General features: G+C 39.5%; 1 pseudogene; it reads left to right on the top strand.

Moving 5' to 3' along the window:
- The first annotated feature begins 14,287 nt into the window (after positions 1-14,287).
- LOC103254762 lies at positions 14,288-15,173 on the top strand (annotated as a pseudogene).
- Positions 15,174-15,920: the final 747 nt, after the last annotated feature.

The following is a 15,920-nucleotide window of genomic DNA, read 5'->3' as shown; positions in this document are numbered from 1 at the left end:
GGGTTTACTGTTGTTTCACCTAAAAGATGTTATCAGCCCTGGGATGTACAAAGCTGGAAAGAGATTGCTCTCAGCCTTGTGATTCTGGTCCTTCTTGGAACCTGTTAGAGAGCTGGGGTTGGAGGGAAAACAACTGACCTAAAATCTAAGGAGGGACATTGAGGGAAAGAGGGGATGGTGAATCTTCCCTGGTCTGGGTTGCCTCAGTCAGACACCTGTCAGATGACTTCATCTCGAACAGCTTTCCAAACCAGGGAAGGCAGATGTCTAGTATACTCTCTGAAATTCTATTGTATTTTTTCTGGATCTTTTGTAATGCCACCTCACTCTATTTATTTGAATTTTCTCTCTTTTGTTATCCATCTTGCCAAGGGTCTGTCAATCTTGGTTATTCTTTCGGAGGACCAGCTTTTGAACTCATTGTTCCTTCATGTGAATTCTTGGTCTCAAGTTCATGTTGTTCAGCTTTGACTTTGGTCTTTTTTTTTTCCAATTATATTTGGGTTTAGTTTGTTCATGTCTCTCTTACTCCCTTAGGTGTGACATTACACTGTTTCCTTGAAATCTTTCTATTTTCTTGATGTGGAGATGTGATGTTGTCAAGGTCTTACTCAGCACAGCTTCACATTCCAGAGATTTTGGTATGTTGTTTCTTTATCTTTATTTGTTTCTAGGAATCTTTTTATTTTTACTTGATTTCAATGTTTACCCATAAATTGTTTGGGCCCTTTTGTCTAATTTTTATGGACTTTTGTGTTTTTTAGGTTCCTCTTACTGTTGATATTTATTTTTATTCCTCTGTGGTGTGAGAAGATACTTGGTATCATATCAGGTTTTCTTGAAATATATACAGGCTTGATTTATGACCGAGCATGTGGTTGACCTTAAATCATGTTCCATGTGTGGATTAGACAACTGTGCATTGGGTTTGTTGGGTAGTGTGCTCTGTAGATATCTATCAGATCTAATTGGTCAAGTGTCAAGTTTAAGTTCCAGATGTCCTTGTTGGTTTTCTGCCTTAAGGATCTGTCTACTGCCATTAATGGGGGTGTTGAAGTCCCCAGTGTTCTTGAATAATATGTTGACAGACTTGTTCCAAGTTGTTCTCACTTTCCTCTTCTCTCTCAGGAGTTTCAGTGAGCTGTAGATCTGGCACCTTTACACAGTCCCACACCCCTAAAAGGTTTTGTTTAATTTAAAAGCTTTGTTTTTCTTTATTTTTCTCAGACTTGATTCATTTAAAGGCTCAATGTTCAACCTCTGAAAGTCTTCCACCTGGTCGAATCTGGTATTAAGGTTTGCAGTTGTGCTTTGAAATTCCTGGAGTAAATTCCTCATTACTCCAGGTACCTGTGGGCACTCAGAAGTAGCCATCTCTTTGCTCCCTTGCTTACTCGGGTGGCAGGTATGGAGGCGGTGATCCAGGTTGGCAGTGATGGAGGCCTGCTGAGATCCAGTGATCCTTTTGTCTCAGCCATCCAGTAGCCATCCAGTAGCCATCCAGTAGCAGGTGCATGCTACCAAGCCTGGCTAATTCTTTTTTTATTTTAATGTAGAGTCGAGTTCTCACCAAGTTGCCCAGGCTGGTTTCAAACCTGCGAACTCAGGAAATCCACTCACCTCAGCCTCCCGAAGTGTTGGGGTCACAGGCTGAGCCACCGAGTTCAGCCCATCCATGTTTGTTAATATCAACTTTAAAAATCATAACTGTGACAGTCCAATCACCACCTTCCTAACTCTGTATATTTTAAGCTCAGGTAAACACAGGATCCTCTTACTTTGATTCCCTTCCATTTTGACAGAATGTATTATTGTTGTTGTAGTGGTTTTAAAGAAAGAGATACCAAAAAATGATATTTTTCTTTATCTCTTATGTATACATTGCTTTTACAATTGAGATTTATTGAAAAGGTATATTTTGGGCTATCTTGGTAATCAGGTAAGATTCTACTCTTGCAAGAAGGTGACTTTTTGCTCTGTATTTTATGATGTCAACAACCGGCAGTAGTATAAATAGAAAAAGAGGATATAGCACTCAGTCCTCTTATTAGTTCTAGTCTCAGGACCAGGGGAAGAGTCCTGGATCCAAGCTTGAAAGATCTTGTCAAAGTCTTCACTCGGGGCCACATTGAAGCAGCTTTTCCATTCCCCAGAAAATCCTGCCAAACAGATGTAGGAGGAAAAGCTTTACAACAATGAGGAAAAGCCCCAGACATGCAACCAAGACTGTCACTAGTGTCTCTCAATGGCCTTCTCAATCCATTCAGCATTTTTTTCTGAAGAGTAACATGAGACATTCTACAATGTTTGTGCTTCCTATGTGCTACCAAGGGCCACTGAGTGCAGATGGCAAAGAGGGTGTTGAGGCATAATTTGGGGTCATTATGAGTGGGAGAGATCTGGTTTGAAATTCTGCTTCTGCCCTTTACCAGCTTGGAGAAACTGAGAATGTTATTTAATCTCTTTGAGCCTCAGTTTCATTATTTGGAAAAAAGTCAATGGTAACTAACCATCTAAGATAGTTGCAGTGGGTTTTATACTATAATGCATAATCTGGGTTTGTACACTCCTAAATTATGAGATATAGATTCACAGGGAGCTGCAAAATTAGGACAGATACGTTTCATGTACCCTTGACCCAGTTTTTCTCATTAGGTTACATATTATGTAACCATAGTTCAATGCCATACCTAGAAAACTGATATTCGTAAGATGATTATGTTCCATGCCATGTTTCCCTATATGCCTATTTATGCAATCCATTGAAAGCAAAATGCAACAATACCTCATCAGCTGAAAGACCTTCCTCCTGCTACCACTTTCCAGTTCTACCCACTCTACCCAGCCCCAACACCCTTAACCTCTAGCAATCACTGATCTGTTCTCCTTCTCTAGAAAACTGTCATTTTGAGAAGCTTATGTATATGTAATTCTATAGCATGTAACCTTTGGGTGAGAGTTTTTTAGCAACACAATACCCTTGAGATCCATCCAAGGTGTTTCACATATCAGTAGATTGTCTTTTTTGTTACTGAGTAGTCTGTATGGATGGTCAGTTTTTATCACTGTTTCTGCCATGTGAGCAGCACAATGGATATTGGTTATCATAATTTGCATGGGTTATCACTTTGAATTCCACAAAACATTTTGTGTTTTTTTTTATTTATTTCCAGAACTACTGAAGTGCAGTTGCTACTAGTCTATGGTACTATTCCTGTTTGGCATACTCTAGTATAAAACAAATGACTTGGTGAGGAAAATGGAGGAAATGTTTGGTACAGATGTAACCAGGATATAGTCTACAGAGGCACAATGGAATCAGTGTAGACATGGGAGGAAGCATAGTAATGACTGCCACATCTGATTTAGACTCTGGTCAGTTTGCTACAAGCCACCACAAGTAAGAGAAGGCTATAGTAAGGTTAAGTGTAATTATGATGAAAGGTGTCATGTTTTACATTTTGTATAACCACATATCTGTGGTTCAAATTGATGACATAAGACACTGATATATTAGATGCATGAATGACAATCCATTTCATATTATTGGTGCAAATGTAAAAGGTTCAGCCACTCCAGAAACAGGGTAGCAATTTCTTTTAGAACTAAACATGTATCTATGATATGTCAAACAATTGTGCTGCTGGTCATTTATCCCAGAAAAATGAAAATGTATCCAAATCAAAACTTGTTCATTACCTTAATTGCAGCTTTATTTGTAATTGAAAAAAAGTCAAAGATCCAAATGTCTCTCAATAGATGAATGGTTGAATAAAGTGTGGCACATTAATTTAATAAATATGACTCAGCAATACAAAGGAGTAGAAACTGTTTCATGCAACAGCTTCAATTCATCTCAAGGTACTAAGCTGAGTGAAAATAAAATACCCACAAGATATATACTGTATAATTCTGTCTATACAAAATTCTAAAGATGGCAAAATCATGAGCATGTTGAACAGACTAGTGATCATCGGGGATTATGAATGGTCATGGGAGAGACGTGGGCATGACTATCAAGATGCAGCATGAGGGATCTTCGCTGTGATGGAATAGATTTTCACCTTGATGGTGGTGATTACATGAATCTATATAAATGATGAAAGGTGAGAGACACATGCAAACACACAAATAAGTACATGTAAAGCTAGTTACATCTTATAAGAGTTATGGAGTTTTGTGATGTCAGCATCCTGGCTTTTACATGGTATTATATTTGTGAAGATGCTACCACTGGGGGAGGTGGGATGGACATGCAAGACCTCTCTGTGCTACTTATGACTTCCTAGCAATCTATTATTACTTTTAAATGAAAAGTTGAGAGGAGGGGCAAGATGGCAATGGGACAAGTCGGACAGTGAAACTCTCCACAAAAGGTGGCTGCTGCAGCTGGTCTCACGCAACATGCTTCTGTCACTGCTGCTGTAGCCTCTGCAAAAGGTGGCTGCTGCAGCCAGTCCCACAAACTGCTCCCAACCCCAGGAAATTCCCGGCTCCCTCTCCCTCCCCAAGCCACTGCAGTGGTGGGACCAGAGATCAGCTGGAGGCCAGAATCCAATTGGTAGAGAGAGAAGATTGGGGAGGACCTGGGAGGAGGCCCATGCCCGGTAAAGAGGCGCCCACCACAGCCATTCTCTCTATCCCAGGACCAGGCAGACACCTTCATCACCCTGCCCAGCTCCACACAGCTCTGCCCAGCCTCCAACTTGGGACCTAAGGAAATCACCAGATCAGACACAGGTCGGATCTGAGTGGCAGACCTGACAGGCAGCAAACTGACTGAATCCAGATCTGATCCTTTCACAGCAGGCCTGGGACATCTGACTCTAGCTGTAAGCAACCCTACCAGCCTGCAGTGAAAGCTAGAGATCAGAGCTGAAAGGACATTGGGCTCACAGGAACGATCTCAGAGCAAGCTTGATTCCTTGTTTTTACTTTTTCATTTTTATTCTTTGTTTGTTTTGCTTGTTTTTGTTTGTTTTATATTTTATGTTTTTTCTCTTTTTTCTCTCGTCTCTCTGTTTTTGATAATGTTTTCATACTTGCCTTGTTTCTGTTATTTTACTGATTTTTCTTTTTTCTTTAGACCTCCTGTTTGTATAGGGGAATTGTATATCAATGGGAAGGTTGGTTAGCTTGTGTGTGTGTTTAGATTTTTTTTTTTACTCTTCTCTGTCTTTGCATCTCTCTTCATTTTTTATTTGGCATGTTTGTCTGTTATCCCTCTTACTCTTCTCTCTCTGCACGTTCCCTGCCCCCAATTCTTCCCTGTTCCATTCTTTTCCTTTTTTACCTCATTTTACTTTCAGGAAACAAACTTACACCCCCACTGCATGGACAGATTGCAAGACAATAGAAAGGGAGTTCCAGGGTACCCATACACCTGTCAGTGGTTACTGGAATCTGCAGATAGATTTTGAATCACAGCTCCCTCCTCAATAAAATCTCAAAACTGCAAAAAAGAATAGCCCCAAACCCACAGTCCAGTCTCAGATTGAACAAAGCTAGAGGATTCACATAAGGAAGAATAAGAGATTGAGCAAACAGAAGTAAAAGCAACCCCACCATCCCTGAATGACAGAATTAGAGGGGGGAAAGTGGGGAGGAAAATCTACACAAATGAAGAAAAACCAAAAGAATAATACAGATCTCACACAGACCCCTGGGAGGTCAGACATGAAGAAACAGACTACAGAATGCAAACAATGAAGAGCCCCCGGAATGAGGCCACATACTACAAGCTCAGACATCAAGACATTAATAAAGAGAATAAAAAGAATTGAGGAGAGACAAGAGGAAAATAGGAAGGAGTTGATAACTGATATAACAGCAGTAAAGAATACTATGATTGAAATAAATAACAAACTAATAAGCATGGAAAGCAGAATTAGCCAAGCAGAAGAAAGAATCTCAGAGCTTGAGGACTAAAATATAGAACTAACCCAAATTGTCAAAAACAGAAAAGAAGCTTAAAAAGACAGACCAAAACCTTCAAGAGATGAGCAATTATTTAAAGAGGCCACATCTAAGAGTAATTGGATTTCCTGAGGCAGAAAGAGAGACAGAGACCACCGTGGAATAAACATTCCATGAAATCATTCAAGAAAATTTACCTCATCTCATCAGTGATGTGAAAATTCAAGCACAAGAAATCCAGAGAACCCCTGCAGGACAACAAATGAGAAAACCAACTCACAGACACATAATAATTTGCCTAAACAAAGTAGGTATAAAAGAAAAAATGTTAAAGGCAGCAAGAAAAAAGGGTCAGGTTACCTACTGGGGAAGACCAATTAAAATAGGAGCATATTTATCTACAGAAAGCCTTCAGGCTAGGAGAGCATGGAGTTCAATCTTCAAAGTTCCCAAAGATAAACAATGTCAACCAAGAATAACCTACCCAGCTAAGCTAAGCTTCATCAGCGAGAGAAGTAAAATCTTTCCCAGACATTCAATCCCTAAGATCTTATACTGCCTCTAGACCACCTCTACAAGAAACACATAAGAAAGTATTAAACATAGAAGAAAAGAAAAAGAATGACAACATTCTTCACAGAATGCAGGAAAAAGTTTGAAAAAACATGAATCAACCCAAAAATCAAAAGAAAGACAACAAACAGGAACAACAACTCTATAAGAACTTATGAAAGGGATAAACTCTCACATTTCAATAATCAGCCTAAATGTGAATGGACTAAATGCACCACTGAAAAGACATAGAATGGCAAAATGGATAAAATATCATGAGGCAACAATATATGATCTCCAAGAGACTCATCACACCAGAAAGAATACTCACAGACTCAAAGTAAGAGATGGGAAGCAAAATTTCAGGCAAACGAAACACAAAAGAAAGTTGGAGCTGTGATCTTAATATTAGACAAAATACCCTTTAAGCTATCAAAAATTTAAAAAGATACAGATCACTACATAATGATAAAAGGTTCACTCCATCAACAAGAAATACTCATCTTAAACATATATGCACCCAACATAGGAGTAACAACTTTCATAAAGCAGCTTCTAGGCAAACTTAAAAAAGATATTGACCCTAACACTATCACAGCTAAGGACTTTAATACCCCACTCACAACCCTGGACAGATAATCAGGACAAAAAAATCAGCAAGGAGATCCAGAACTTCAATGTGACTCTTGACTAAACAGAATTAATTGATACCTACAGAGCACTCTACCCAACAGCCATAGAATATACATCCTACTCATCACTGTATGGAATGTACTCTAAGATAGACCATATCCTTCACAATAAATCAAGCATAAACAAATTTCATAAAATTGAAATTTTGCCATGCACCTTCTCACACCAAAGTGGAATAAAAAGAAATATCAACACCAACAAATTTCCCCAAAACACACAAAGACATGGACACTCAACAACATGATGCTAAGCAACTCCTGGCTCAACAAGAAATCAAAACAGAGATTATAAGATATCTGGAAGCAAATGAAAATGAAGAAATATCTTACCAAAATCTCTGGGATTCCATGAAAGCAGTAGTAAGAGGGGAATCCATGTATCTACAAACGCACACGAAGAAAAGGGAAAGATCACAAGTTAACAGCCTAACAAGTCACCTAAGGAAGCTGGAAAAGCAAGACCATCAAAACCCAAACTTCAGCAGAAAAGTCCACATCACCAAAATAAAAGCCCAAATCCAGGACATAGAGGACAAAAAGATAAAACAAAAAATCAACAAGACAAAAAGCTGGCTCTTTGAAAGGATAAATAAGATTGGTGGTCCCCTAGCTAGATGACCAATAAAAAGAGAGAAAAAGCCCAAATAAATACAATCAGAAACACAAAAGATAAAGTCACAACTGACCCTGAAGAAATATAAAAGATTATCAGACACTACTATGTACTCATTTATGGACACAAACTTGAAAACCTAGAGGAAATGGAGGACTTTCTGACATCACACAACTTCCCTAGGCTGAAAAAGAAGAAATTGAGACCCTAAATAGACCAATAACAATCAAGGAAATTGACTATGTCATAAGAAAACTACCTACAAAAAAAAAAAACCCTGGACCAAATGGCTTTCCAATAGATTTCTACAAGACATACAAGGAGGAACTGATACCAATATCCCATGCCCATGGATTGGAATAATCAACATTGTGAAGATGTCCATTTCAACCAGGCGATTGAGAAAGATGGAACCTCCCCAAATCATTTTAGGAAGCAAACATCACATTGATACCCAAGCCAGGCAAAGACCCAACAAACAAAGAGAACTACAGGCCAATATCCTTGATGAACATAGATGCTAAAATTCTCAACAGCATCCTAGCAAACCAGATTCAAAAACACATCTCAAAAATCATCCACTAAATCCAAGTAGACTTCATCCCCAGGATGCAAGCCTGATTCAACATTCGTAAGACCATAAATGTAATTAAATACATCAACAGATGTCAAAACAAAAACCATATGATTATATCATTAGATGCAGAAAAAGCTTTTGATAAAATCCAGCACCACTTTTGGATAAAAACCCTCAAACATCTAGGCATATGTGGAACATATCTCAAAATAGTAAAAGCCATCTACGAGAAACCCACAGCCAGCATACTGCTAAATGGACAAAAATTGAAACCATTTCCCCTGAAAACTGGAACAGGACAAGGATGCCCACTCTCTCCCTTCCTGTTCAATATAGTATTGCAAGTCCTGGCTAGAGCAAACAGAAAAGAGAAGGCAATCAGGGGTATCCAAATAGGAAAAAAGAAAGTCAAGTTATCTCTCTTTGCAGACGACATGATTGTGTACATTGAAAACCCAAGAGATTCCGTCAAAAGCCTCCTTGCACTGATAAAGGACTTTGGCAAAGTCTCAGGGTATAAAATAAAAGTGAAAAAAACAGTTGCATTCCTATACATCAACAGTAAACATACAGAAACTCAAATAAAAAGCACAAGCTCATTCACAATAGTCACAAAAAAATGAAATACCTTGGCATCTTCCTAACCAGAGATGTGCAAGACCTTTACAATGAAAACTACAAAACACTGCTCAAAGAAATCAAAGATGACACAAACAAGTGGAAAAATATCCCATGCCCTTGGACTGGAAGAATAAACATGAAGATGTCCATCCTACCTAAGGCAATCTACAGATTTAATGCAATACCCATCGAATTACCAGCAACATTCTTCTCAGACCTAGAAACAGCAATACAGGAATTGATATGGAAACATAAACGACCAAGAATAGCCAAAACTATCCTCAGAAAAAAAAAAAAGCAGTAGGTATCACACTACCAGACTTTAAACTTTACTATAAAGCTACAATAATCAAATAGCCTGGTACTGGTACGAGAACAGGCATATAGACCAATGGGATAGAATTGAGATTCTAGAAGCAAAACCTCAATTTCTCAACCAACTCATCTTCAACAAAGCCTCCTCCACTAACCTCTGGGGAGATAAGAACCTAACCAGTAAATGGTGCTGGGAAAACTGGCTGACCACATGCAGAAAATTGAAACAGGATACCTACCTATCCCCATACACAAAAATCAACTATAAATGGATCAGAGACCTAAAAGTAAAACCTCAAACTATAAGAACCTTAGAAAATGCAGGAGACTGATGAAAATTGGAACTGGCAACCAATTCCTGATCAAAACCCCAAGTGCCCAGGCCATAAGAGATAACACAGACAAGTGGGACCTCATCAAACTGACAAGCTTCTGCAAAGTCAAAGAAACCATTAAAAGAGCAAGGAGACAGCCCACAAACTGGGTTAAAATATTTGCCAACTCCATGTCTTACAAAGGCCTAACAATCTGGGATCTACAAGGAACTCAAACAGGCTGAAAAGAAAAATAACAAACAGCCCCACTACAAAGTAGACAAAATATATGAATAGACAGTTCTCAAAAGAAGACATATGAGCAGGCAACAGATACATGAAAAAATGTTCAGCCTCACTAGTCATCAAGGAGATGCAAATTAAAACTACACTGAGATACCACCTAACTCCAGTCAGACTGACCATCATCAATAACAAAAAATAACAAATGCTGGAGAGAGTGTGGCAAAAAAAGAACACTTCTACACTGTTGGTGGGAGTGCAAACTAGTACAGCCTCATGGAAAACAGTGTGGCAATATCTAAAAGTTCTAAAAATTGACCTTCCATATGACCTCACAGTACCCTGCTGGGAATATACTCGGAAGAACTCAAATCACTCTATTAAAAAGATTCCTGCACACATATGTTTATCGCAGCATTGTTCACAATGGTAAGATCATGGGACCAACCATGCTGCCCATCAAAAAAGGACTGGATAAAGAAAACTGTGGTACATGTAAACGATGGAATATTGCACAGTCATAAAGAAGAACAAAATCATGTACTTCATGGCAACCTGGATGGAATTAGAGTCTATAATACTGAGTGATCTTCCACAGAAACAAAGAACTGAGTATCACATGTTCTCACTCATAAGTTGACCTTGAACAACTACCACAATACTATAAGAAAAGGATTGACTGTAGTGGGAAACTGCAGAGGGGAGGGGGAGATAGGTGGGATTGACAGTAGTGGAAATCTGCCTAGGGAAGGGAGGGCACACCTCATCAACACGTGTACCTGCACAGTGAATATTTGTATACCTAATCCTGAAATGTACCTCACAATTTTAAAACAAAAATTTTTTTTAAGTTAAAAAGGAAAAGTTAACATAATAAAGACCTCCCCAGAGTATCTCACAGAGGTCTGCTGAGGGGACTGGTGCTGTGTATTCTTTAATGTCTTAACAGAAGCCATCATGTTCAGAGAAGAGAACATGAGTGATGGAGCTTGTCATCTTTGCTTTCTGAGTTGCTTTCAGGTCCATTTTAATCTTTATCTTGTCAATAACCAGTCTCCTCCAAAGTACAATCCAAGGCAGTCAAGACTCAAGTACATCTGTGTTCGTGTCTTGTGCTTTGCATCAGTGTCAAAAAAGGAATCCATGTCTTTGATCCAACCTTGCCCCTCCAAGTATCCTTCTCTTACCCTTTCTCAGCACTGGTGCACTAGTGACATCATTCATAGGATGGTCTAGTGTGCGATAGTTGCACATTGCACATTTTATTCTCTTTCATGGCTGAGAATGAACAGTTTTGGAGAACTGAATCAAATTCTTCTGGCTTCAACTGTTTACCAAGAAATCATCTCCACACTTCCCCAGGGTCCTACAGAAAGAAAAGTTGAGTAGCAGACAGTCATTCTAAGCCATGAGTGTGAAACAAGCTCTCCATTTCTCGTCAAGGTTAAGGACCTAATATCTGCATGACCCTCTGCAATTTCTAACATCCTATATGCCTCTGTTTTCAGAGCTGTAAAATGTAGACTATAAAGGTGCCACCCTCCTAAGGTGGTTACAAATGTTACTTCTTTATCATTTAGGAAACTAATGAACACTTATACATGCCTTCAAACTGCCATTATGCTGCACTAAGTTATTTTCTTCCTCACACAATGTCTGGTGTGGATTCAATTTGTCACATTTATTTTAATAGGATTACTCATGGTCCTGTCCTCAAGTCATTTTGTGGCTGCATTCTTCATCAGGTGTCTGTCTACACCTTTCTCTGTTTCATTAGTGGATGGGGAAATATACCACAGAAAAGAAGCACCCTTCCTGCATCAATTTTGTCCTGAATTCTGACACCAGTTTTTCATTCCAAATTCCATTGTCAAAGGCAAGCCAAATGGATTGTTGGCAGTTCCACAGTCCATCCCACTGTCTGTGGTTCCCAAGTTAAAGATGAAGACAGGTGCTTTCGTGGGACTTATGGATGAGAAGTACAAGTTATTTCAGTAGGTGGCAGTGTCATAAGTAAGTAACATGCTGCATGTCAAAAGCATATACCATGCTGCCTGGAGAATGTGCGTACACCAGAGAGACTAGGAAGATGTACCAGAATACCATTCTGGCCTGATTCCGTCAGAGTATCTTATCTTGACATTGGAGATCTAGATGAAAGAAACATATATCTGTGATAATAACAGCATACATGCACACCATGCCAGACACTATTCTAGATATGTTTCCCTTTATTATCACAATTCAGTAAGTCACTATTGTAATTCAGATTTACAAGTGGGGACACTGAGGCACAGAGAGATTAAGACTTGTCGAGGCTACATGGTTAATGGCAGAAAGGCTGGCTTAGGGAGTCGAGGTCTTATCAGTACATGACACTGCCCCTCGTGAACGTCTTGGCCTGGAAGAATAGAAGAAAAAGCTAGGAAAGGAGAGGCAGCTATGACTAGCTCTAGGAGGGACAGAAAAAAGGAATTACCCTCACATCTAGCAGAAAGGACCCCATGTCTCTCTTCTTTATCCATCCAAGAGTATGGTCAGACTAAGATTCATAAGCAACTACCAAGAGAGGGAGAAAAAGACAATGTCTAGTGATTCTTCTCACATGCATATCTATGAACATTTATTGTTATTCCTGCTTATAAGATCATATTTCTTTCATGGAATATATGAAGATGTCAAGCCATGCCCTCAGGAGCTCATACAATGATTGAGTAAATCATCAAATCTAAAATGAATTTATTCCATGTATTGAGTAGCAACTTTGCTCATACTTACCACTTAGATTTTGAATAGAAATGTGTTTACTCAGATACTTTTAAATTTCACATAATCGATCAGTTTGTAAGTATTTTCCAAATAGGAATGTTAACAGCCATTTTCCATATGATATTGGTTTATATGTCAGCAAATTGTGTATGATTATTAATAAATAAGGATGGGACAACTTAATACATTTTTGAAAAAAGATCCATTTTTACACCACATTCAAGAATAATGGATCATATTCTAAATTTTTAAAATGTAACAAAACATATGAAAATGTAATATGAGTAAATTCCCGTTTAGTCACCTTGTAGAAAAAAAATCATCCTTGCTATGATTCAAACTTCTCATGTGATGAATGAAAGACTAAAATACTAATATACCTTTTAATACATTACATTTTCAAAAAAAATGTAAAACTCAACTGACAAACTTGGAGATATATTTAGAATAGTTATAACAGATGCAGGATTAATATAACTCTATTTTAACAAAGGAATTGAGAAAAATGAGGGATATTTGGGACTTTGGAGTAGAAGTAAAGAGTGGCCCTCTAGTCTCTGCATTTCCTGAGCTACTTATTTTTCTTTCCTCAGTAGCTGTAACCTTGGGTGTCGACACAGCCAATGCATTTCTCATCATTTCTGATGACTTGAGGAACATCGATGCAGGCTGTGTGTTCTGGGTCCTGGGCTTCCTGGCTTCCTCCCTGGCCACCATGACTGGGAGGTGGATGTGGAATAGGGCAAAGCATGGGGTCTGGGAGTTTGCAAAGAATCTGTTCACCAACAAGGAGAGATCCATTTGACTACAGAACTTGGATATAGGCTGCACGTTTGAGAAGGGGAAAGTGTTTCTCTCACCAGCACTGTGCCTCAGACCACCTTCTGTATGAAATCCAAATGACAAACAAAGGGGTATTCCTGGGCATGGAAAAGTAGTTGAGGAAAATGGGAGATATTTGGAACTTTGCAGTAGAAGTGAAGTGTGGGACTCTAGTCTCTGCATTTCCTGAACTACCTATTTTTCTTTCCACAGTAGCTGAGATCTTGGATGTTGACACGGCCAAAGCATTTCTCATCATTTCTGATGACCTAAATCCATGTGGGTGTATCAGATGGAATCAACAATTAATGGAATAATGTGTTTTAGTGCAATGGAAGCGTTTATTTTCTTGGTGTGAGTAGTGGGTCTCATCTCTTCACACACAACAAAATTTCTGCTTCTGAGTTGCTGCAGCCATTATTTGCTCTTTCAAACTCAGTTGATGATTATCAGGGTTCCCTGAGTACCATGCTTGATGCAGGCCTGAAGTCTGGATACTGAAATTTCTCGTTAATAACCTGGAGAGGACAATGAAACATCTTTCAATAAAGCTTACATAGAAAAACTCTGTGTACTTGTAGAGAAGGAAATTTCTATTGTGCAAGCACTTTGTAAAATGTTGGCATTTTTAAATAAAGTACCTAAATTGCATTAGCATGAATTTAAAAGTTATTCCATGCAAAGCATTTTATTCCTATGGCTCATCTGTATTTTCAAATGGATTTAGTTTTCTTTTCTTTTATGGTCTACCTAATATTTTAGAAAGATTATAACTGCTTTCCACACTACCCGCCGAGGGGTCCATATAGCATTGTTCTCAATTCCCGTCGTAACTTAAAGGGAAACTTTCACAATGTTCAGAGCCCTTGATGTCTTGCAAATGAAGGAGGAGGATGTCCTCAAATTTCTTGCAGCAGGCACCCACTTAGGTGGCACCAACCTTGACTTCCAAATGGAACAGTACATCTATAAAAGGAAGAGTGATGGCATCTACATTATAAATCTGAAGAGGCCCTGGGAGAAGCTTCTGCTTGCAGCTCATGCCATTGTTGCCATTGAAAATCCTGCTGATGTCAGTGTCATATCTTCTAGGAATACTGGCCAGTGGACTGTGCTGAAGTTTGCTGCTGCCACTGGAGCCACTCTTTTTGCTGGCCGCTTCACTCCTGGAACCTTCACCAACCAGATCCAGGCAGCCATCTGGGAGCCCTGTCTGCTGGTGGTTACTGATCCCAAGGCTGACCACCAGCCTCTCACAGAAGTATCTTATGTTAACCTGCCCACCATTGCTCTGTGTAACACAAACTCTCCTCTGTGCTATGTGTACATTGCCATCCCGTGCAACAATAAGGGAGATCACTCAGTGGGTCTGATGTGGTGGATGTTGGTTCGGGAAGTTCTGCACATGCGTGGCCCATCTCCCGTGAACACCAGTGGGAGGTTATGCCTGGTATCTACTTCTACAGAGATCCTGAAGAGATTGAAAGGGAAGAACAGGCTGCTGCTGAAAAAGCTGTGACCGAAGAAGAATTTCAGGGTGAATGGACTGCTCCAGCGCTGAGTTCACTGCTACTCAGCCTGAGGTTGCAGACTGGTCTGAAGGTGTGCAGGTGCCCTCTGTGCCAATTCAGCAACTTCCTACTGAAGACTGGAATGCTCAGCCTGCCACAGAAGACTGGTCTGCAGTTCCCACTGCTCAGGCCATTGAATGGGTAGGGACAATCACTGAGTGGTCTTAAGCTCTTAAGCAACACAGGCTCTTAAGCAACACGGAAGTAAGGTTGGCAGAAAATAAACTTGTTTCTAAGGGAAAATTATAGCTAATAAAAAGTATGTACTTTACTGAAGTGATTATGTGATTTTTTTACAATGATAGGGAAATAAGGCATAATGCAATCCATTAAACCACTAATATGTATCCAACAGAGAAAGAGATAGATAAATGCCTGCAGAGTATCCTGAAATCAAAAGAAAAATTCACTGTTACTATAATAGGCACAATTGTCTCTAACATCAGTACCTCTACTTACATCAATAGTGTTAGGTCAGACCAGACTGGGGGAGGGGGTCTGTGATCTGGTGCTGTAAGAAAGATGCAAAGAATTATAGAGAAATTAGGTTGGAAAACATAGTTTACTTAAAAAGTGAATTGGAGTGAGAGAGAGAAAGAGGAGGTTCATCTCCCCAAGGTAGGGGAGGGGCCAAATCTAAGGTAAAAGCAAGGCAGCCATAGCTTCATGGCCTGGCTGGAACCCAATGAAGCAATGACAGCTGCTGTTTGAGGTTGAATGCCTCTTAAACCTTCCCTTTGAGGGGGCCAGGTCATTAAGGTGATTGAGTGGTGGTCTGTTTTGCATCATCAAGAAGGGACAGATAAGCACAGGTACTGACATCACAATGATGGGATGACAGGCAGAGGAGTGGGCTAGCCACATAACTGCTGCCACTTTTATAGGGGTCCTTCTTGTGCCACAAAGGGCTGATTA

This window comes from Carlito syrichta, unplaced genomic scaffold, assembly GCF_000164805.1.
Source record: "Carlito syrichta isolate Samal-C Ts95f unplaced genomic scaffold, Tarsius_syrichta-2.0.1 Scaffold287477, whole genome shotgun sequence".
NCBI lineage: Eukaryota > Metazoa > Chordata > Mammalia > Primates > Tarsiidae > Carlito > Carlito syrichta.
The sequence above is the reverse complement of the archived record's forward strand: the minus strand, read 5'-3'. Positions and strand labels throughout refer to the sequence as shown.